Source organism: Biomphalaria glabrata, chromosome 1 (genome assembly GCF_947242115.1).
Source record: "Biomphalaria glabrata chromosome 1, xgBioGlab47.1, whole genome shotgun sequence".
Classification (NCBI taxonomy): domain Eukaryota; kingdom Metazoa; phylum Mollusca; class Gastropoda; family Planorbidae; genus Biomphalaria; species Biomphalaria glabrata.
This window is the reverse complement of record NC_074711.1, coordinates 63,938,089-63,960,716: the sequence shown is the minus strand read 5'-3', so window position 1 is coordinate 63,960,716 and position 22,628 is coordinate 63,938,089. Positions and strand designations below refer to the sequence as shown.

The window sequence follows — 22,628 nt, the reverse complement described above, 5'->3', positions numbered from 1 at the left end:
ACTCTTTAAAAAAAATGTCTTTGTTTAATTTCAAATCAACCAATAGATTTGCAACATCATAATCACGTCTTGGGTAAAACCTGAGGTGCTGTCAAGGGTCTAGATTTGTGGGGTAATTCCTGAGGCTCAGTCAAGGGTTTATATTTCTTTTAAATGTGAAATGTACAAATAATTCTATAATGGCATCTGTGACACTAAGCTAGCGTTTACATTGGATTACTTATTCATAAATCAGAACTACCCTGATTAACTCCCCTAGCTCTGGTAAGTAAATTGTATTACTATATGCTATGTCTCCCCTAGCTCTAGTAAATTGTATTACTATACGCTATGTCTCCCCTAGCTCTAGTAAATTGTATTAATATACGATATGTGTACTTATGTGTATAAATTATATGCCGTTTTGTGCAAACTTTCCTGTTTCAAGTTTATGGTTCTCAGTCAAAGATCGAGCTCCATCAGTTGTTACATTTGCCATCTTGTTCCTAGCCTACCCAACACTCAGACATTGTGTCTTGATGTAAAGCCAAAAAAACATAATCCTCGTTAACTTACAACTTTTTATAATGAGACAGTTTCAAAAATTTATATAGATATTTTTTTAAATATTTGCCATTTTATACTTATATACTGTGGGCACGTCTGATTTCTGTAGGTGTCGGCGGGCCGCATAAAACATCTCGGCAGGCCGCATGTGGCCCGCGTTCCGTAATTTGCCCACCCCTGGCCTAGATCTATATTCATTCATGAATCGCGTATTAAAAATTATGTCGTTTAATTGTTCACTTTATAATCCCATTCATTTAACAAAGCTATTTCGCTCTTTTCGTTTTTAATAGATAAAAATGTTTCGACTTCGGGTAAACCCATTTTCGCAAAACTAATTTTATTTTCGTAGCGAAAGAGAAATAACGTGAAAGGATCATTAGTTAAGTTTAACATAAATCTAAATCCAATCCACAACATTAGTTAACACAAACTTAGACCTGCAGGCCGCGGGTAATGCCAGGCTAGTAGTATATATAAGTCTATGAGTAGTTTTTTTTAAAGAAAAGGGGATGTTGATATGGTGCGCAAAGGTGCACGCGTTCAAGGTAATTAAGTGTTGTTCTCCGCCATGACACTAATGGTATTTGTTTGCTTATGGCTGACTGTGAACCTAGATCTTAATTAACACTAAACCATCGCATTGATATGATTGTAATTAGTTTATTTCCTCGTTATTAGTTTAGTTCCTTGCTATTAATTTAGCTCCCTACCATTATTTCCTTTCTAGAAGTTCCTTGCAATTAATTGTTGCCATAGCTATTCATTTAGTTCCTTGATATTTCTAGTTATTAGTTTAGTTCCTAGCTATTACTTTAATTCATCGCTAATAATTTAGCTCCTTATCATTGGTTCCTTAATACTAGTTTAGTTCCTTGCTATAACTTTAGCTCCCAGCTCTTAGTTTAGTTCATTGCTAATAAGATTCTTGTTTTAGGTTTACTTAATATATTTTCGTTAGTTCCTTGCTATTTGTTTACTATTCCCTGCTAATTCAGTCTCTTCTCTTTTCAACTGGACTCTTTGAACGCCATTGTTTAGCTTGGTGACTTAACTGCTGCTGTAATAACTGGTCCATTCTTTGCACTAAACGGAGGTGGCAGCTAGAAACACGATTCTTCTAGAGAATTAAACATTCAACATTCTAGGCATTAAGCAACGAACACTTCTTGGGCATTATGTTACGAAATCAAAGGTCAAAGTTCATTTGGGGAAAAAGAACGAATGAATAAAATGTAGAAAAACAAATTAGACGTACACACCCAACAATAGATCATTGATTGCTAGAGACTGCAAGAGCGACTAAGACATGATATATCTAAGATCTGTTAAAAGGCCTAAACACCAATATGACATATTTCTAAGTGAAGCAGTTTCCAATTTGTTTCACTACTTATCTAAATACTGTGTTCCATTTATCTGAACGAACGGTTCAGTTTAACCCGAGGAGACTGCAACACGACTCGGCCTCCATAAATTCCCATATCCAAGAAACTTCTCTTCTCGTGTCTACTGACTGCTCATCACGTTGAAACCAACACACACACACACACACACAGCGAGAAGGTTGGGCTATAGGGGATGGTGGTTTTATACATTTAAAAAAAAAATTACATTTTAAGTAAACGCTTGAAGTGAACAGCGTGACATACACTGTGAGAACCACTGCCATAAAATGTTTAGATTTTTTTTTTAAATCGCTTCTTGTACATAATCACGCAACACATGCTGGCCAATAGAAAACTTTTAAATATTCCAGGATAGTATTATGCTAAAACCTGTTACACAAACAACCTCCTCCCTCACCCAGATCGAGGAACTCCGTGGAAAAACTTGAGAAACCTTAAACCGTCATCTAAAAAAGAGATACGATAATAGTTCAAAATGTGTTTGCGTCTGTGTTCTAAACACGCAATATACACAGAATTGTTGTGGAAAAATCTATCGTGGTTCTATTCTACAGTAGATTTGACTTATCATTTTTATTACAGGCTTTACGTGTAATACTACTAATAGTACTGCACTAAAGACTCCAAATAGTATTTATTTTGTACGGGTAGTTAAAAACAGTTTAAGCCAATGAATTGGTGAAGATGGGGAATGTAAAAATGGAATAGGATAAAGTCAGAAAGAAGAGTTTCATTAATGAGAAAAAATAATTGATATTTCCGAATTAACGAACGCTTTAATTAAGTTTGTATGTATTTTGTTAAGATCTATAGACGGGATACATTTGAAAAAGTACCGAGTACTACAAAGTGGCATTTATAATTTCAACCTCTTACTTGTATTCAAACAGAAAGTCGCAGAAGAAATGAATTGATGTCTGTATTACGGTTTCCCGCCTCTTCAAGTCATTTCCTGACAGATTAGCAGCACATTACTTCCTTTGACGTCCCAGGTTCATCCACACTCGGCCCACCCTTAACATTCTTACACTCAAGACACAGTCCAATCTTTCCCACGCCTGCTTTTAATGAACGTGTACAAGTTGGTCCATTCATTGAACTCACGACACCCGACTGTTCACCCCACTCTCTTCCTCATAACCCCCCCCCCCCCCGCCAACCCTAACACTTACAACTTGCTTACATGTGAGACACTTAGGGGTGAGGGCAGGGTGGATGTTTATGGATGTTCAGATCTACACTCTCATAGTAGAGTAAATATATGAAACGCCCTTCTCGCTCACAGAAGCAAACACCCAGGACCCGGTGCTAATTCTAACATGCTGAAGAGGTAAGACACAGTTTGAATTGTTGTCTAGTTTACTTGTTTCTACATGTACCGGTAAGTGTTTAGTAGAGATCAAGTTTGTATACACACTGTTGACTTGGAAAGTACACGGGGATTCATACACTTGCTCATAGATTCTAAGAGACTATCTTGGACTTGGTAACAGGGTTTCTACAGGAAGAAATGTCTATAGGAGGATACTTCTTGCTAGAAACAAAAATTCAACAAGAAAAAAATAACAAAATTACTGTGACAGCCGCAAATAAAACAAACGAATAAAAAAACTTGGTTATACAACCCCTCTATAGAAGTAATAAAATAGTTATTCTCATCTTTTGTTGGATACAAATGTTTAGCCAACGATCTAATTCTCTACACAAGGCTTAACTCCCTTGAGTTAGTACTGTCACTATATAAAACAAAATTCTTTAATGACGAAAAATTGATGAAATAAAATAAATGTTACCATTGATTCTTCAGTAATGAATAATTGTGCAAAGTTTGAACTTGATCCGAGAATGGGAAGTGGGAGAAATAACGTGTACAAAATCTGTACCTGACAAACAAAGTGAGTTGATAGAAGCTTTGTAAAAAGAATAGGAAACATACCGGGCGTAACCGGTGGGTTAAATTAAGCATGAACTAAGTGAAACTCCCATTTGGTCAATGTCCATTATCATCTTAGACATTTTATTGTCCCCACTGAGGAAAACATTCCGGCCAGAATCTACCTTGAAGCGCTCTGACGTGGCAGGTGTTGCTCTGTAGAAAGGTGGGGAGCGGGGTTCTGCGCTCAGAAAGATAAAACTACCGACTTAGCTCGTGCAGACGCCTCCAATCGACATCCTACCAGCGGGGCGATATTTCCCATACTGCTATGTGTTTCTTGTGTACATTTCATGTAGGCTCAAGACAGTGACGTAATGCTCTAAAGGTTACGTGTAAATATAGTCACTAGGAAGACACTAGGTAACAGTAAGCACATGCCAATAGGAAACAAACACTACAGTTTGAACAACTTTACACGCGATTTATGTTTGAAATAAACACTTCAATAATGTGCATAGTAAAACAGTACATATAATTAATGTGTCCTTCAATATTCAATTTTGTCTTGTTATCAACTACCCAAGCAAATCTATATTTCTCCTTTTTTATAATTAATTCAAGTTTTTTTGTTTTTTTTAAAGAGCTAAAACCGTGTCTAAAATTGTTTTCCTAATACTGAAATATATCATGCTAGTATAAGCCTAAACTCCGCCATAGGACAGTCTCAAGCCAGGCTGAGAAAGGAGGTGGGTTGGGCTAGCTACCCTACCCTGTAGAAATACCATTAGCTACTGAAACACCAAACAGCAAATCAACAGAAGTATAAGCCTACGAATTAATTTCGCTTTTGAACACTGAACTGATCTAAGGGTTTTGATGTGGTTCTTTTACCATATGATGCTGACAAATGAAAGACACAGGTCAACATGAAACTGAACTGAAATCCACTATGTACTTTTTGAATCCAATTGTTTACGAGTGTGTGCTGTAAAAACAAGGTAAGTGTTAGTCCAGGTTCCGTCCTACACGGCGGACACGGAGCATCCAGTACAGAGTTATGGATCTTATTACAGGAGGGATCAAAGGGAGATTAATCAAACCGCTGACTTCACCTTACGTGCTCGGTTGCCATCCCAACTGATCCAATTTATTTTTAGACGTAGCCAAGTTCAAACTTTTCATATTTCTAGGGCACGCAACGAAACAAACAAACACACACACACACAAATGTGATGCAAGGGGCCAGCGGTTGTTACAAACATGACGAAAACAAGGTTCAGTCCAACTATGAATGATGAATGAGAGACGCCTTGGGATTACTGAAGATCAATACCAGTTTCAAAGCTACGGTCGACTTTCATCCGATCTTTTTCCTTGAACCTAAACAGTCAGTGGCCGAGGTGACTTTCTCTATAAACACAGAAGGTTCAAATCTTACGATGGCATCACATTGTTTTTCAACCACACACAAACTCAGACAATATATGAAGCCCTCATGAACATTTTTTTCTGAAAATGGTTACTTTGGAACAGACTGTTGTTATTTCTATTAGGAATATGTGATATTATATCCCGGAGGACCTCCCTTCCCTATAAATAAGTTACAGAGTGTGAGAAATGCATTTCTTCCTATGAAAGCATGCATAAATAAACTACACACTAGCCAAGTAGTTCAAATGTAGGCTTATGCTCAATGGCTATAGTTCTAAGATAATTTCAGAAATATGTTTCAAACATTTTTAAAATAACTAACCCTAACACCAAAGCTTACATAAAGGAAAGAACCGCACGATTACTGCCATATCTCAATAACGCAAAATTTATCTCCCTTTTCTATATAACACAAAATTAATTAATTACCACTACTTAATAAGATAATTTATTGGTTGATGCATGTGTTGTCTTCAACTATAAAAAAAATTGTACAATTTCAACGTGATCCTAGAATGGGGAGTAGGAGAAATAACGTGTACAAGATTTGTGCAAGACAGACAGAGAGAATTAATATAAGCTTTGTAATAATTCTTGAATTTGCATGAGAGTCAGGCTTGAGCTATTGAGATTTGGGAACAGTATTTAGCAGCAATACGTTCATGAGGTCTTCAGACAGAAGTCTGCCAACCAATATCGTGAGACGTGAGTCGTATCGGCATGAAGCTGGCGTCTGACATCAGTTCAGACCTCTGACGTATACTGATAACTAACGACCCCCCCCCCTCCTCCCGAATAGAGGAAAAGAAAGGGGGGTAAGGGAAACAAGGGAAGTGGGAGACAGACATATGTTGATGTGATAGATTGCAGTTTGTAATGTCTTTTATGTGCCTATAATTAGATACTTACATTAATTAGCACTCAGTTAAAACAAATGAGTTACAATGGAGTATTCTGAGTCGAACGGAAACAATGTGTCAGGAGGGAAGAACTACAGCATGTTGTATTATAAGCCAAGCCGATAAGCATCCTGAACTTAAATCTACCAATTGCCAATACTTGGTTACATACGTAGCGCATATTTGTTATCGCTTATGGCAGTGATATCCAACCCAATAAAACTTACGGGCCAATTTAATTTCCGCCACTCGTGTCGCGGGCCACATGACCGAAAAGGTACAAAAAAACAAAATGAAATCGAACTGAAACAATTTTATTAGAAACCCGTGTCTCTAGTACTAATTAATTAATGGGGTATTGTTTTTACGGGTCGGAAAATGGCTTCACGTCTATACTGAAAATGTGAATATCATTGTAGCTACCTTTACCAGAGACTCATTTTCTTGTCTATTTTTTGGTAAATATTCCCATCGATCCTCCAATATCCAATCTTTAACCATGCTTTAGCCATCTTTATTCACAGCTCAAAGCAAGAATGGCGTCATATTTGTTTTTAATGATTCATATATGTTGTTATTTAAAAAAAAAACAGCTACACTTTATTTTTTTTTAATATGTTGGATTATTATTATGTTCAGTTCCACACAAAAAAAGATCCGTTCACTTTCCCTGGTAGTTTCTACATTCAGAGCCCAATGGTAGTTTCTTCAGCTCTCCCATTTCATAAACGTAGACACATTACAGGCCATCGTACCAATCTATTAGAGAAAAAAGTGAGGGCCTTACGTAGGTAAAAATACATATTCAAATCTTTTTTATTTTTTTTTTTTGAAGGAAGGGGATTTACTACACTTTGTGCCAACGGTTCGGCGGGCGGATGGAACCATGTCATTCAGCCCGCGGGACGTATTTTGGGCATCCACTAGCTTATGGTGCAGATAACGTGATAAAGTCGCTAAATCACTTTACGACATCAGATCAATACACAACAGGCTCAACTAATGTAGGCTACCTCTTAAATAGTACACAAGCAATTGTGAGGAAAATTATAAAACCATGTGTCTTTGACAGACAGAGAGAGAGAGAGAGAGAGAGTGCAAAAGCAAACATATGTTAACTCTTTATGGCTAGATTTAATTTAAATATTGAACAACAAAGTAGAAAATGAAAAGTTTCGGTGTTGAACAAAAACACTCAAAAAGTAATGTCTTCTAACAAGACTATGGCCACTCAACACATGTCTTCTAACAAGACTATGGCCACTCAACACATGTCTTCTAACAAGACTATGGCCACTCAACACATGTCTTCTAACAAGACTATGGCCACTCAACACATGTCTTCTAACAAGACTATGGCCACTCAACACATGTCTTCTAACAAGACTATGGCCACTAAACAAGTAATGTCTTCTAACAAGACTATGGCCACTCAACACATAATGTCTACCTAATGTTAGAACACTGAACACTTGGCTCTTCCAAGAAGGGTAAGGACTCCGAACAAGGACTCCTGTGTTTATGATGTCGATTGCACGCCAAATACGAAACTCTTCACGTATTGTTCTAATCTAAGAGATAAAACATCCCAGGGGTAGTCATTTCAATTGATCACTTCTGGCAATCTGTGTAATCCTTTTTGAAAACTGACGACAAACCTTTTGTCTTTCTTAAAAAACACATACATGCTGCACTCAAGATAAAGCACCTCTCACTATGCCCCCCCCCCTTTTTTTTTTACATGTTCCCTTGCCTAACACCCCAATGACATTTACACAGGAACCATATTCCCGTACTAATTGGAATGTGTTGACTATCACTATTGCACTACACCCGCGAGTTGTGTGCTACTGGTCCCTGGGGTGGCTTACTGAGAGGAAAGGTCGGCCACGGAGAGGAAGGGTGGGTCACAGAGTCCTGACACAAAACACTGTGTTTACGCTCAAAGAGCGAGGAATGCACTGTGCAATCATTCGTGAATGATGAACAAGATCGATTGGTTGCAACTACTTGCCAGAGTTCAAACAATCAAATCGTAATTTACTCTGAGAGTCTAGACTATAAGTTATTCATCATACTGACATTATAAATACCATGAAAATGTAGAGACATGTTTTTGAAATTCTCCTTAAGCCTTGAGGTAAGTGCGTACTTCGTTAATTTCAAAGATAAGAAAATAGGTCCATACAGAAGGTAAAGCGAAGGTCATCAGTGGTCATCATGTACCAGTATGTAACTGTGACCCGCACAAAGACAAACTCTCTATCATTATGCTCTCGTACAAGTCAAAAGCACTACTGTAAGTAGGGAGACATTGGAACCTAAAACATTTCTCCCACCCTTATTCCAGCCATTATTGCAAAAGAGACCCTGACACTGACAAAAACATCAGAAAATATGCTAAATACTAGGGAGAGGAAAATAGTTAGAAAAATCTATGGTGCTGTACAACCTGAAACAGGGTGGAGGGCACGCACTAAACATTTGATTGACCAATTGTATAAACACACACCCATGTGACGGAAATAAAAAGGAACATACTCGCTGGGCAGATCCGTCAGATATGAGGGGCAATATTTGTATAACTTGGGGCATAAAGATGAAAAGCTCAAGAGAGATCTGAATAGAAAGATGTGCTGAAGCAGGCCAGAGCTCTCTATGGGCTGTAGCGCGACTGATAAGGATGGATGAATATTCTGGCAGCGATACTGCTATTCATCCCCCAAATAGCTGGGCCCAGTGTCATTGTCTAAGCTAAATCTAACATTTACCAGTCTAGCATATAGATCAGATCGAGGCTAATTATAAGACCGATGGTAACGTGATTGTATGATACTAAAGTTGAATTACTGGAATAGTTTTAAGTAAGGATTCTAAAATGTAAAGTTAATATATTATGTATCATGCTCCATCAATCCCAACCAAAATTTGTCATGCGCATATATTTATATAGAAATGCATGCAAGAAATGTGTTTTTCACTATGGAGTTCTGTAAAGTGGCATGGAGACGATGTTAAATTGTATCACCCTATCTTTTTATCTGATGTATAGTACATGGACTTTAAGTGACAGACGCTTCCAGTACTGAAATGAAAAAAGGGTCAAAAGCTTGATAAACGAAATAGTTAAAAGTGGCGTAGCCTACATTTACAAACTGAACATTAAGCACTCAAGTCTGGATCTAGATCTTAAATAAAGGCAGATGTGAATAATTCATTTAATTACACAGCGTTAGAATTGGGTTGAGTCCTACAAATCCAGAAATCCAACTTTCAAAATCCTTGTTTACACAGAGATTTCAACCCTGGACTCCTCGTTTTAGAAGCTAAGCGATTTACCATTTGCCACCACACCCCGGACATCCTATAATACTTATTAATAGCCGCTTAGATTTAACTCCATATAGATCTAACTAGATAGATCCCTGGATCAAGTACAATCTAAATACAATGTTTAACTCTAGATTATATCATTTAGATCTATGATATAGTATAGTTATAGCCTATATTGATTTTATATATAGTTAATATAGACCTAGAATCTAGATCTAGCTAGATTCTATGTGTAATAAAAAGACTAGTCTCTAGAGTCTAGAACTATTATAGTTACTATTCTATTCCGTCACGTAGCAACAACGAAATAGGCATTCCCCTATTGCCACACTAGATCTAGCTAGACTGAGTCTAGACAATTTAATTAAATGTCAACAAACTCTGTATAGACCTTTAAGGCTTTATTAGTCAAGTCCTACGTCCTACGTCTAGAGTAGAGTCTAGGCCTAGGTCGCATCATGACAGATGAGGTAGAGTTTAGAGCCAAGATAACAATAAAATAGACTTCAATAGATGAATAGACTATCAATGACAACATCACACACAATCACATATAGACATAGATCTAGATTCTAAATCTAGATCTAGATTCACTATGACAAGATTTATTAAATGTATTAATTTAACTATAGTTACTATTAAATGACTTACCTAGGCCTAGGCTGTATACAGTGTATACTGATAAAAAATGTGATATCCAGTAAAAGAGTATGAGAGTAGATCTAACAGCTAACGTATCACACTAAATATAGATCTAGATTTAGACGTCTATAATTGAATTTTCCGTCCAACGTGCATGATCTAGTCTCTTTTAAGAAATGACCATCCGAAATTTCCACTAGAAAACAACTTGTATTCTAGAGCTACAAGAGAAATGAGTGTATCCTTAAAACAAACGCTGAGAGAACAACACACAACAAGAAAGAATGAAGGGAGGAAACCCGCAGACGATGGAGAAAGGGGGAAGGGGGTAGGCTACAGTCAGCAGGAGTGGAATCTACACTTTACAGCGGCCTTCTCCCATTTAGTTTGAGCAGTCCCACGTCTAGCACACAAAGACGAGGCAATAAGGGGAGAGAAACGAGGAGCCCCCTCGTTCGTTGTCGCCGAGAGTGATATCTGCTTTCTGGTTCACACTCCCCCATCCTCTCTCACACACACACACACACATGCTGCCTTCTTTCTGCTACCCCCCCCCCCCTTTTTTTACAGTTAAAAAAAAAAAAAACGTGGCGATCACGATAGGGGCCAATGTATAGAGGGCATCGACAATAGACGTGACAGCTGATGAAAAAACTGCGATGATGTATATAAAGGGGGTGGTATGGGAGGAAGGCTATTTGAATAATCCAATCAATCAATCTTAGGGTCAATGTGCAGAGATTTATAACCGTTTCTCTTTTCGTTCGTGACAATGGAGATATTTGTTGGGTTAGTTTTCAATTTTTTTGGGACAACAGGGCTGATTTTATTAATGTCTACATTCATTAAGATTACTTTGTTAAAAAAATGAACATATACATGGGTAATATAAATACAGATCTGCAGCTTACAGATATAAGCAGAGTCTACAGACCCAGATACAAGTTAATGAATGACCAGCTTCATCTCTATTTTATTCACGGTGTGTGTATGTCATGCATAACTTCCATTTCCATCGTATTCGTCACAAAGCTCTATTATTGTCGTTAAAAGAATGTGCATCGATGCGAAAAAAAAACCTATTATAGGTGCATGTTACATACAAAAGTATAGCAATAAAATTTGATCAAAGTTGTGCTTAAGATCCTAATGACAGACAAACACACAGAAGATGACACGAACATACACACTGACGAGGCATTTCATTCCACACTGTGTTGACGGACAGCTCGAGACATTCTTATTGTAATGTAGATTGACGTGTTTTGCCATCAAGTTTAATCACCCCCCCCCCCCCCCGCAGCCGTCTCCCTTCTGTTTTCCAATATCACAAACACGGCAAACTTACGACACGCATACTACACGTCACCCGCCCTCAACCCTTTCATCTTCAAGGCTAGTCGAAGAGAGATCGGCTAGAGTCATTCAAGCGTGACGATGAGCCCGGAAGTGCCCAGGGCATTGAAAAGGAGAGAAAGTATTTGAAGGTATCGACCACGGCCGTCTGTCATGTTTCAAACTGTACGCTCGGTGAACCATGACCACGTGGTATTTAAATCTCTTATTTGTAACACACTTGATTTGCAACATCTTGTTGTGACTAAAATAATATATGTTCAATCTAAAAATGTAGATATGGATGGACAGTGTGAATTTGAGTAATTCTGTCATTTTAAGACCATTATTTAAATATTTAAAAAATATTTGTTAAAAATAATGCCTCTTAATAGCTCTAAAACTCTTCATGGGTTCACAAATTTGGATGGACACGGATCTCGAAAAGGGCTCTAACGATTTTCTTTGAAGTTTATGTATATCTTGGGGAAAAGAATTACGAGCCAATTTGCCCTTGTCGAAGGTGTCGATTTACCACACAGGAAAAACTCTGATTTGACCGTTAATATTTTTTTCAAAATTTAATCCTGTTAAAATTAAATTTGGCTAGCGTCTTTTTATTTTGCACCCCAAATGTAGGTCAGTGGGTATTCCCGCATGTCTTCATTATAAGGTTTAAAACATAAATAGATGTCCAGGAACATTTGGCGCACCGTCTCATAGAAATCTTTAATTGGGCTGATGTAATTAATTTGTGACAGTAGACGTATGTTTTTAATACTTATACAACTGATTAAATTATAAACAGTAAAAAAAATTGTTCTTTTTTTTTTACCTATAATTCCTTAATTACTAAATGCAAAAATGATGGTGCGCCAAAATGTTCCTGAACATTAATTTAGTAAACTCTTTAATTAATAGGTCCTTCATGCGGAAATGCCTGAGGATGTATAGTCTGTTCAAGATAATAATTTTTTTTTAAATGTATTTCTTTGTATACTTTGAACAATTATAACGGTCAGACTAGAGTTTTCCCAGTGTGGCCAACGAACTAGAATTTTTTTTATCCCAACGATATACACCAATTGTCACATTTCTAGGAAAATCGTTAGAGCCGTGTCCACCCAGGATTTAGTTTCCACGAAGGTTCGAGTTAAATAGAGGTATTGTAAAGATACGACCAACACTATAAAATCAAACTACAAAACGTATATAATTATAACATTGAAACCTGTTCACTGGACTAAAGGAAAACAAAAGAATCCTGATTGGTCAACACAATGTCACACTATTTGCAAGTTCCATACATTTCACAAGCACTTCCCGTGTATTGTTTCACACCAATGTTCACTTTACACTGGGAGACTGGACAACTGAGTCACACTAATGCACGATGACGCACAAAAACTTTTGTGAGCCAAACTATTTTTAGCGCTTCTAAAATACCAGGCAAATTTCCACCACTTCATAGTTCAAAGATGTCGTTAAACAAACAAGACAGGCGGCCATCCACGAGAGCGAGTGTGCGACGGAATCAATAGTGATGAGAATGTAGTGAAAGTTGAGCTGTTGTTTTTTTAATTCTTAACATACATCAGGTCTTCAACTTTGTATTGAGCGATTTCATTTTAGGAAAGAAGAATTGATTGCAGTGTCACAGACATTGTCACGTTAATCTATCTCAGCTGTTTCCTCTCATATCCTGAGTGAATTCTTTCCCCTTTAATTCACAGCAGAAGTGATTGTCATTCGTGATGCAGAACATACAATTTGTTTTTATGCGATCAATATACAACAAGAAGAACTCAGTGGTCAGGTATTTGACGTGACACTTTCTTGTGGAATAAACATATTCTTCTTCCTAATTGTCCTAAGCGTTACGTCTAAGACTCTTGGAACTCTAGACCTATAGAAGCTTGCCTCCGTCTGACAGTCTGAGAAACTTCTATCTGGTAAAGAACCAAGCAGATGTAAATTATTACATCCCTATTACTGATGGCTCGTATCCCAAGACGCTCGAATTAGAAGCGAAGCGAAAACACAAAAACATGGCCCATTGAGGAACAGTGTTTGGATAGTGACATGGGGTTGGGGGCTTTCTTCCATCCCCGACAGTTCAATAGACTCGGTCTTTAGGCACGCCTACGAGGGCTCGTTTTGCTCCCTTCTAGCGACTGTTTCCACCCGAGTGCTACGGTAAGACTGAGAAACATTGTCTGGGAACTAAACATATAAAATATTGGACAATTAAAACTAATGTCATCCCATATATCCCATGTTCAGTCATAATGTCATCCCATATGTCCCATGTTCAGTCATAATGTCATCCCATATGTCCCATGTTCAGTCATAATGTCATCCCATATGTCCCATGTTCAGTCATAATGTCATCCCATATATCCCATGTTCAGTCATAATGTCAACTTCATACTCACGTTATTGTTGTTTTAATTATTTCTTAGGGAGTTTCTAAATAGAGGGATAGATTGTCTTTAATTAACAATTACACCATATTATAAATAAATAAATAGTAAATAAAAAAATAAATAAATAAATATATTTATATATATGATTTCTTGTGGAATAAACATATAATATATATATATATATATATATATATATATATATATATATATATATATATATATATATATATATATATATATATATATATATAAATTCGATAACTTCTTTCTATCCGAGAGCATGTTATAGCTTTTGGTGTAATCAAATTGTATATCACTAGACCCTCATATAGCACACATAGACAATGCAATAAACTTGCCACTTTTAGATATCATTTAGAATTTGGAGTACAAGTCAAAACAAAACAAAAAAGTTCCGGTTGTAAAAGGAACACAGACAATAATCATGGCTCAACAGATACATGACATAAAAGGTTTTCTTCTGATACCCAGAAGTTTTCTAAGTCTGTTAAGATAAAGGCAAGGAAGACATTGTGAGTCTAAAGATGGTTGCGATCGCTACTTAAAAAAAAAAAATAACACTTGCCATTCTAGATAAAGAGATGGTAGAAAAAAGGCTTTGCAGTCAAAGAATTAAAATATATATTGAAAAAAAAAACAGACTTGTTAAACATTAAAAAAGCAGTTTCAAAATGTCATCACATCAAATAGATCTATTATGAATACCAGTATTCCACATATAACATCTACAGTCAACGTAACTTCTATCAAAGTCACTGACCTGTGACAGTGTGTCAGGAAGTAGCCCACTCCTCCAATCTATGCATGAATAAAACGTCTATTGTCTGAAGTGAAATCAATAGAGCTGGCCACAACTTGTCCGAAAGTGAGATACCATCTGAGTTGGTCGGTCACTCCAGATATTCTAAAGCAGTGATGCCCAACCTTATACAGCCTGCGGGCCATTTTAATTTCCGACACTCATGTCGCGGGCCACATCAATGAAAAGATACATAAAAATGAAATAAAGACTAAACCATTTTAAGACTAAGACTAAGACTAAGACTGCTTTATTGATCCTTACGGAAATTTGTTGTGATTACAAGGACTCGTTTCTCATATAAAGACAACACAACAGAAAAATACACATAAATACAACAGACAACATAAAGAGTTCATTCAGCGACTACACACAGGTATCTTGGTGCATTTCATGTTCCCTGATCAATGAGTGGCGGTGATAGAGTCTGACCGAGGGAGGTACGAACGAGTTTTTGTACCGCTCCGTTCTTGTTTTGATTGACAGCAGTCGCCCACTTCGCGACGACCTGGCGTAGTTCTGATGGAGCGGGTGGCCGTTGTCTTCCAAGATTTTTTCGATTTTTCTTAGGCACGTTTGTTCAAAAAGTTCCTTTAAATGTGGTAATGTTGTGAGTGTAATTTTTGATGCTTTTTTAATGATGTTTTCTAGACGTTGCAACAGTTTAGATGAGGCGTTGCCTTGCCAACAACCTATTCCGTATGTTAGCAGATTTTGTACAGTCGCGCCGTAAAATGTCTCAAGGATCTTCTTATTTAATTTAAAACTGTTGAGTTTGTATAGAAAAAAAGAGTCGCTGGGCTGTTTTCTTTGTCAGAGTTCCAAGGTGGTCTTCCCATGAAAGCTTGTTGTTGATGATAACGCCTAGATATTTATATGCCTTTACTTGTTCTATAGATGTAGTGTTTATTTGCAGTTCACGTATAGTTTGTTTTTTCTTTCTAAAATCTATTATAAGTTCTTTAGTTTTTGTTACATTCAGTTCTAGAAAGTTGTCGGTGCACCAGTTTGTAAACTCTTCTATCGAGCTTCGATACTGAGTTTCGTCTCCTGAAATAAGACCGACTATGGCAGTATCATCAGCGAATTTAATGAGTTTAACTGAGTCATAGATGCTTCTTATGTCATTAGTGTAAAGAGTGTATAGTACAGGAGAAAGTACACAACCTTGTAACAATCCCGTGGATCCATCCATAAGTCAATTACGTAACAAGGGTTTCAAGTGTCTTATAACTGAAACAGTTTTTCTACTAAATTAAGTGCTTGTAAACATTGTGATCCTACACAGCAATTGTTTTCGGAAATGTGCAAGGTTTATGTAGACAACACGGCGAAGAAATCTATTGTCTGTATTGCTCGAAATTTCTCAAGCTGGGAAGTCTGGCTTTCTAAGTCAATCAGTTCCAGTTGGTGTCACTCCTCAGCGGCAATAGTAATTATTTCGAATTCTGTTGTGTTGTCATTTAGTTTTGAATGGAGTTTTTCATCAAATAATCCACTCGTTTTGCAACTGTCATGCCAGAAATGTTGACAGCTTTAAATGCATTTTTTTTCAGGCCGATTTTATTCCATTCCTTCTAGCAAGCACTTTTTTATGCTTCATTTCCCTTCTTAAAATGTGAGCAGCTCTGTAGCCTCCATTACAGCCGCGACTCATTTTATTGACTTCTTGGTAAATATTTTCGTCACTCGCTCAACTCTAGACGTAACTTAGCGACTCTTTTCTTAGCCGCTCAAGCCGACAGTGCCTCCATATTTTTGTCATGGTTTGTTATAGAATGCCTTTTTTATGTTATGTTCTTTAAAACAGCCACACTTTCTGTACAGCTCAAGCAAGTTAGCTTGGTAATTTAGATGTAATAAAGATTTGTCCACTTGTTCTGGAACATCCAATTCTTCGACACTCTCATTTCATTAACGTACAAATGTTACATGGAATGGCACCTATCGTGTTGATGTTAGAAGTATACCCGAACCAAAAAGATGCAGAAAAGATGCACATGAGATGTCAAGCACACGGCTAGCTTAAGACAGCCGCTGAATCGTCCAAGACTCTAAAAATAACTGTCAATTCTTGTCGCTGAAAAAAACAAACTTGTGTCCTTATAGAAAAAAAAATTAACATGAATAACTAACAAGACATAGATTAGTATGAAATACATCAAAGGAAACGTGAGAGTCCTAACATAGAGAAAATAAAATTTTCAACCTTTTTCTTTATATTTTCTACATTTTGTGCTGATGTTTTGACGGGCCGGTCAGAACCACGTCGCGCGCCGGATCTGGCCCGCGGGCCGTAATTTGGGCATCACTGTTCTAAAGCACACGCTTTTTTGGTTGACAAAGTATAGGCATTTTTGTATGCAGTCTCAGTATGCGATTGAAAAAAAAAAAGATATATCTAAAAATAAGATCTGGATCCTTTCTTTAAATAAATAGACTCGTAGAAATGATATTACCAGAAAACGAGCCCTGGTCTACGTATAGAAGAAGAAGAAGAAAACCAGAATATCAACATAAATGAAATGTCTTTCACTGTCTTACACTACTGGTCTTACAGACCAATGCTATGTTATGCAGACACAGGGACATTGTGTTCACACATCCAGTCGTGATGAGAGCAGTCTCTGGGCTCCTGGGGCCTGCCTCAACACTCAACACCTAGCCGCACTTTCCGTCAATAATCTCATTAAGTGGACATAGCAACGAACACTGTACGCCATCGATTCGATCAACAGCGCCAAGGAATTGTCCACCACTAGCCCTCAGTTAACCTCTCCATGCACAGAGGAAATGCGGTCCAAAGTTAATTTATTACCACAGCCATGGCCACTTGACCAGTGCGGACCGGGAGATAGGAGGATTAAGTCATGATTGATGCAGTTTTTATCGCCTGAAGAGCCGACTGTTACAGTATTTAATCTAGCTTGCTGGCGGTAATAACCTATTTAAGATATATACGTATAAATTATTTGAAAACATACTTTTCAGGTTTTAAAAAAAATGTTTCAACACATTTCCTGTATACCAACCAACTAGCTGTGTGTACGCTATAAATAGATCACAATTTATTCTTGCTTTGTTTAGGTCTATCACACATTTCTGCTTTTGAATTGATCATCGGGTTATCTTAAAAAATGAGAGAATCTAAGTTTAAGTTTCAGATATAAAGAAAAAAGTAAAGTTCCTTTTTCTGAGCTTGCGACAGATGATGGAAAGGTCATCTGTTTTTATGGCCCACGGTTAACAAGGTGCCATGTGGCCAGCACAACGACAAACCGTCTTTATTTTTCCACAGTGTTAGGTATCCATTAAAGCTGGGTGGACTCAGAGGCGCCATAAAAATCCCGAAATTAAAAATCTCAGTCTTATCAGGATTCGAACCCGGAACCCCCTGTTCGGAAGCCAAGCGCTTTACCGCACAACCATCGCGGCTTAAAAACAAAAAGAGAATTGCGTCCTACCCCAACCATTCTGCCGGACCACACGGGAAGATGGAGGGCAAGATTTGAACTCGGGATCAACGTGGTGCTAGCCTGAAACAGTTACCACACAGTCAGGCTGGTAAAACGTTCGTGATAATCTTCTGCATTTGAAACAAGCCGAGAGTCCAATTTAACTCACTGCCTGAGGAGTGATCATTGTATACAAGATGGGACGGAAATGTTTCCACTAGAAAAAAAACCCCACAAAAGTTTAGTCTAGGAAAACCAAAAGTTTAGTCTAAGAAAAACAAAAGTTTAGTCTAAGAAAAACAAAAGTTTAGTCTATGAAAACCAAACATTTAGTCTAAGAAAAACAAAAGTTTAGTCTATGAAAACCAAACATTTAGTCTAAGAAAAACAAAAGTTTAGTCTATGAAAACCAAACATTTAGTCTAAGAAAAACAAAAGTTTAGTCTAAGAAAACCAAAAGTTTAGTCTAAGAAAACCAAAAGTTTAGTCTAAGAAAAACAAAAGTTTAGTCTAAGAAAAACAAAAGTTTAGTCTATGAAAACCAAACATTTAGTCTAAGAAAAACAAAAGCTTAGTCTAAGAAAAACAAAAGTTTAGTCTAAGAAAACCAAAAGTTTAGTCTAAGAAAAACAAAAGTTTAGTCTAAGAAAAACAAAAGTTTAGTCTATGAAAACCAAACATTTAGTCTAAGAAAAACAAAAGTTTAGTCTAAGAAAACCAAAAGTTTAGTCTAAGAAAACCAAATATTTAGTCTAAGAAAAACAAAAGTTTAGTCTAAGAAAACCAAATATTTAGTCTAAGAAAAACAAAAGTTTAGTCTAAGAAAACCAAATATTTAGTCTAAGAAAACCAAATATTTAGTCTAAGAAAACCAAAAGTTTAGTCTAAGAAAACCAAATATTTAGTCTAAGAAAACCAAATATTTAGTCTAAGAAAAACAAAAGTTTAGTCTGAGAAAACCAAATATTTAGTCTAAGAAAACCAAATATTTAGTCTAAGAAAAACAAAAGTTTAGTCTAAGAAAACCAAATATTTAGTCTATAATTAAAAGGAACGATTAGGTCTAAAACGTAAATGGTTTTTTTTTTTTTTTTTCTTAAAAGCGTCCGTAATTTATGAAACAAGTTACCTTATGATTCTGGGTGTTTATATTCTCTCTCTCTCTCTCTCTCTCTTAATCACAGCCTAACTGAATGCTTACACACTGTGTTGTGTTTAAACACATTTTGTGTTTAAAATCTTAAAAGTTGTTATTGTTTCGATGTATCCTTATAAAGTCACTGCCGAAGATCAAAGTACATTGAAGTGCAGAAGTCATGTCTCTGTTTCGTGCTATGACAATAGAGTTCAATAGACCCTAGTGGGTCGGACCATTTCATTGTAGAAACCATATTTCAAAATGCTTTGCATTCATCCAATAAGAATACAAGACAAACTGGCCTCGCTGCGTTACCGACAGGAATCACGAAGTCGCACCACAGTTGAGAATTATTATTCAATATTGTTACAAATGACCAGTGACAGGAAGAGGTTAACGTGTGACCCCGACGAGATAACACAGCAGCGGGTGTTTCCTGGAATGTACATGTATAAACAGAGACAGGATGTGACGTGTCCTTACATGTTATTCCAAAAGGTACTAGCAATGTCCAGTGACAGATAGAGGTCACAACTTGTGACCCCGGCAAGATGACACTGCAGCCGATGTTTTCTGGAATCTACATGTATAAACAAAGACAGGATGTGAAGTTTCCTCACGTGTTATTCCAGGGGATACTAGCCGTGTTTGTGCAACTTTGGACAAGCGATTAGGGACTCTATATAAGCCAGAGAGTTAATGTTAAAGTCAGTCGTATGGAGTCGTGAGTGAGCCGTTACAGTCGATACAGACGATGTAAGACGTGTGCGGCTCTGTGGAAGAGAAATGTGTACGACTCGAAGTAAGTTAACTAGGGTAGAGTTAACTGGCGTGGACTACTGTCGTTAAAGTCTATACAGCGAACTACAATGGACTTGAACCGTTACAGTCGATACAGTCGATGTAAGACGTGTGCGGCTCTGATTCGGTAGACTTGAGTACGACTTGGTTCAGCTTTGGAAGACCTGGAGCGACACTGGGAAGTGTGTCGTTGGTCTGTTCTGTGGAATACGGTTCGATGCAAGTTGAGAGGAGAGGAATTGCAACGAAGTGAAGAGATGCAGTGCAACGAAGTATAGCTAACTGTAAACTGACAGATATTGTACAGTCTCCTACGCTACATGTTACAGTAATGTTAGAGTTAATAGTCATTAAAGTTATATGAAACTGAAAGTTTAGTCGTCAAGTTCTTTGCTGTGTTTTTATTTGTGTGCCAACTAATACATCTAGCCAGAAAATTCAGAAATACGTAACAATATTGTATTACTGAGACATTATCTTAATTAGTACGCCAAGTTCTAACGAAGTCCAGGCAAGGGAGAGGGAGATGTAATGGAGACCACAATCCTGGCTTGCTGTCTCTGACATTAAGCCAAACACTGACTTTTGGCAAGCAGTTTAAATTCAATGCAGCTGCCTATCAGATCCCTGAACTACCCAGTTCAGGAGAAGTAGAACGCAAAGTTTGACTGTGTAGACCTGTGAGTGTGATACAAGTAGTAAACTTTCAGTAACACACACACAGACCAGAAGAAAAAAAAAACAGGTGCATTTTTGTGTGTCTACACCTAAGAATGATGAGAATACCGTGCAGGTTAGACAAAGTTTGGAAAACTTCAGAAATCAGAAGTGAAAGGAAGAAACTGTGGAGGAAAAAATGTCTTAAAGTAATTTCTTTTTAAACACGTGAATGTGTGTGCGTGAGAGAGAGAGAGAGAGAGAGAGAGAGAGAGAGAGTGAGGAGAGGTCACAAAACTTCCTGACGTAAAAAAAGAAAACTTTAAAAAAAATAATTTTAAACTAATATTTTGTCTCAATACTGGATCAGAAAGCTATAAGTTTCAGTGATGTCATGATAACACATTAATAATTGCTGCAGAAATACATTTGTATATATTTAACATTTCAAATGAAAAATGACCAGCAGTGGCGTAGCTAGAGTATATGATGCCTGGTGCGGTACCTCATCTTGATGCCCCCCCCCCCCAAAAAAAAATACAACAACTAACTAATTAATAACATTGCAAAACCTTACTTTTTTTTTTCAAAATAATATGTATTCATTAATCAAATATTGTTAATTCTTTCATGACCTTAATGACTTTTCATGACCGCAGCATTATCATAGCCTTGACCCCTGCAGTCCATTATGTCTAAGCCATCCAAACGCAATTTCTCTAGAATCATCTCAGCGATTCCAGCAGCATGCGTGTCATTTGTGTCGATGAAGTCAACAAAAGACTCACGAACCTGCACCCCGTCTTTCTCCATGACAACATACCGTAAAATTTGGGAAATTTGTTCCAACTTTGAGATGTCAGGTGTACTTTCAAAAATAATAGAGAAATGTTTGGCTTGTTTTACTTGCTGTATGATTTGTTTTTTAGCGTGATCCCCCAATATTGTAATAAATTCATTTTGTATTTGTGGAGACATATGTATGTATTCGGTCTGGAACAAAGGTTAGTTCGAAGCACATGCTCCCTCGAGTGGATCGTACTTTGATAGTAATTTTACTAACTCTCCAGGTTTTCGTCTCTTGTATAATCAAATCTTGGGCCTTGTTGTCCATATTGTTTCCTACTCTCAGGCGAACTTCAAGTTCCCTCCAAGCAAGCGATGACTGAATGTGAGCTCTGCTGGTCTCTTGTTTTTCTATTTTCGGGGATAACCTCCACCACTCATTGAATCCATCTTTGGATTTAAATGAAGATTTGGTACTTGATCTTGGTTGAGATGAGTGTTCAGGGGAAGCAAAATAAGGATTCTTTTTTTTTTTTTTGGCGAATAACACATCCACTTTCTAAGTACTTTCTCGCCGTTTGACATTTGCCCGAAAAACCAAGCCTTTGAAAGCTTTCTAGCCTTTCCTTTTGCTGATTCTTGATGTCTATACGCCTCTCTGAATTGACTGTCCATACGCTGAACTGTTTCAGACCCTTGAGTGAGAAGGTGTATGCGAATATTATCTGTGATGACATCAGGCCAATCTCCAATGTCGTTCAGTCTAGAGTTTATTATCCTGCTTTCTGTATTGTTTACACTGTCTGATGGTTCAGCTTCTTCAGTATGAATTTTTGAGGACATGCTTGTGTGCTGTCCTTTAGTCTCTAGAACCTGCGGTATTGAAGTATTTTCTTCTTTTCACGATGTCGGCCTCATCATTTTTTTCTGGATTCAATGACAACCGTCTCATCTTGCTTTGTTGCTTTTAATTGTTCAGTTAATTCAGACCCATTAACAGCTCGCCTATAGTCGGTGGACTCTGGCAATGATGTGACGAAATTGTCTCGATGCTTCTTTAGACTTAAGAAACTT

General features: G+C 37.2%; 1 protein-coding gene across 3 annotated transcripts in view; it reads right to left on the bottom strand.

The window, feature by feature from the left end:
- The window catches only part of LOC106071578 (leucine zipper putative tumor suppressor 2 homolog), a 63,888-nt gene extending 44,221 nt beyond the window's left edge, over nucleotides 1-19,667 (bottom strand). Inside the window, exon 1 of one of the 3 annotated variants that reach the window (XM_056007549.1) lies at nucleotides 19,302-19,667. The gene's annotated coding sequence lies outside the window, so the exon portion shown is untranslated. Of the gene's footprint in view, nucleotides 1-10,145; nucleotides 10,549-14,678; nucleotides 14,884-19,301 lie in introns of those variants that run through there. The other 2 variants (XM_056007539.1, XM_056007529.1) reach the window with 2 other exon arrangements.
- Nucleotides 19,668-22,628: the final 2,961 nt, after the last annotated feature.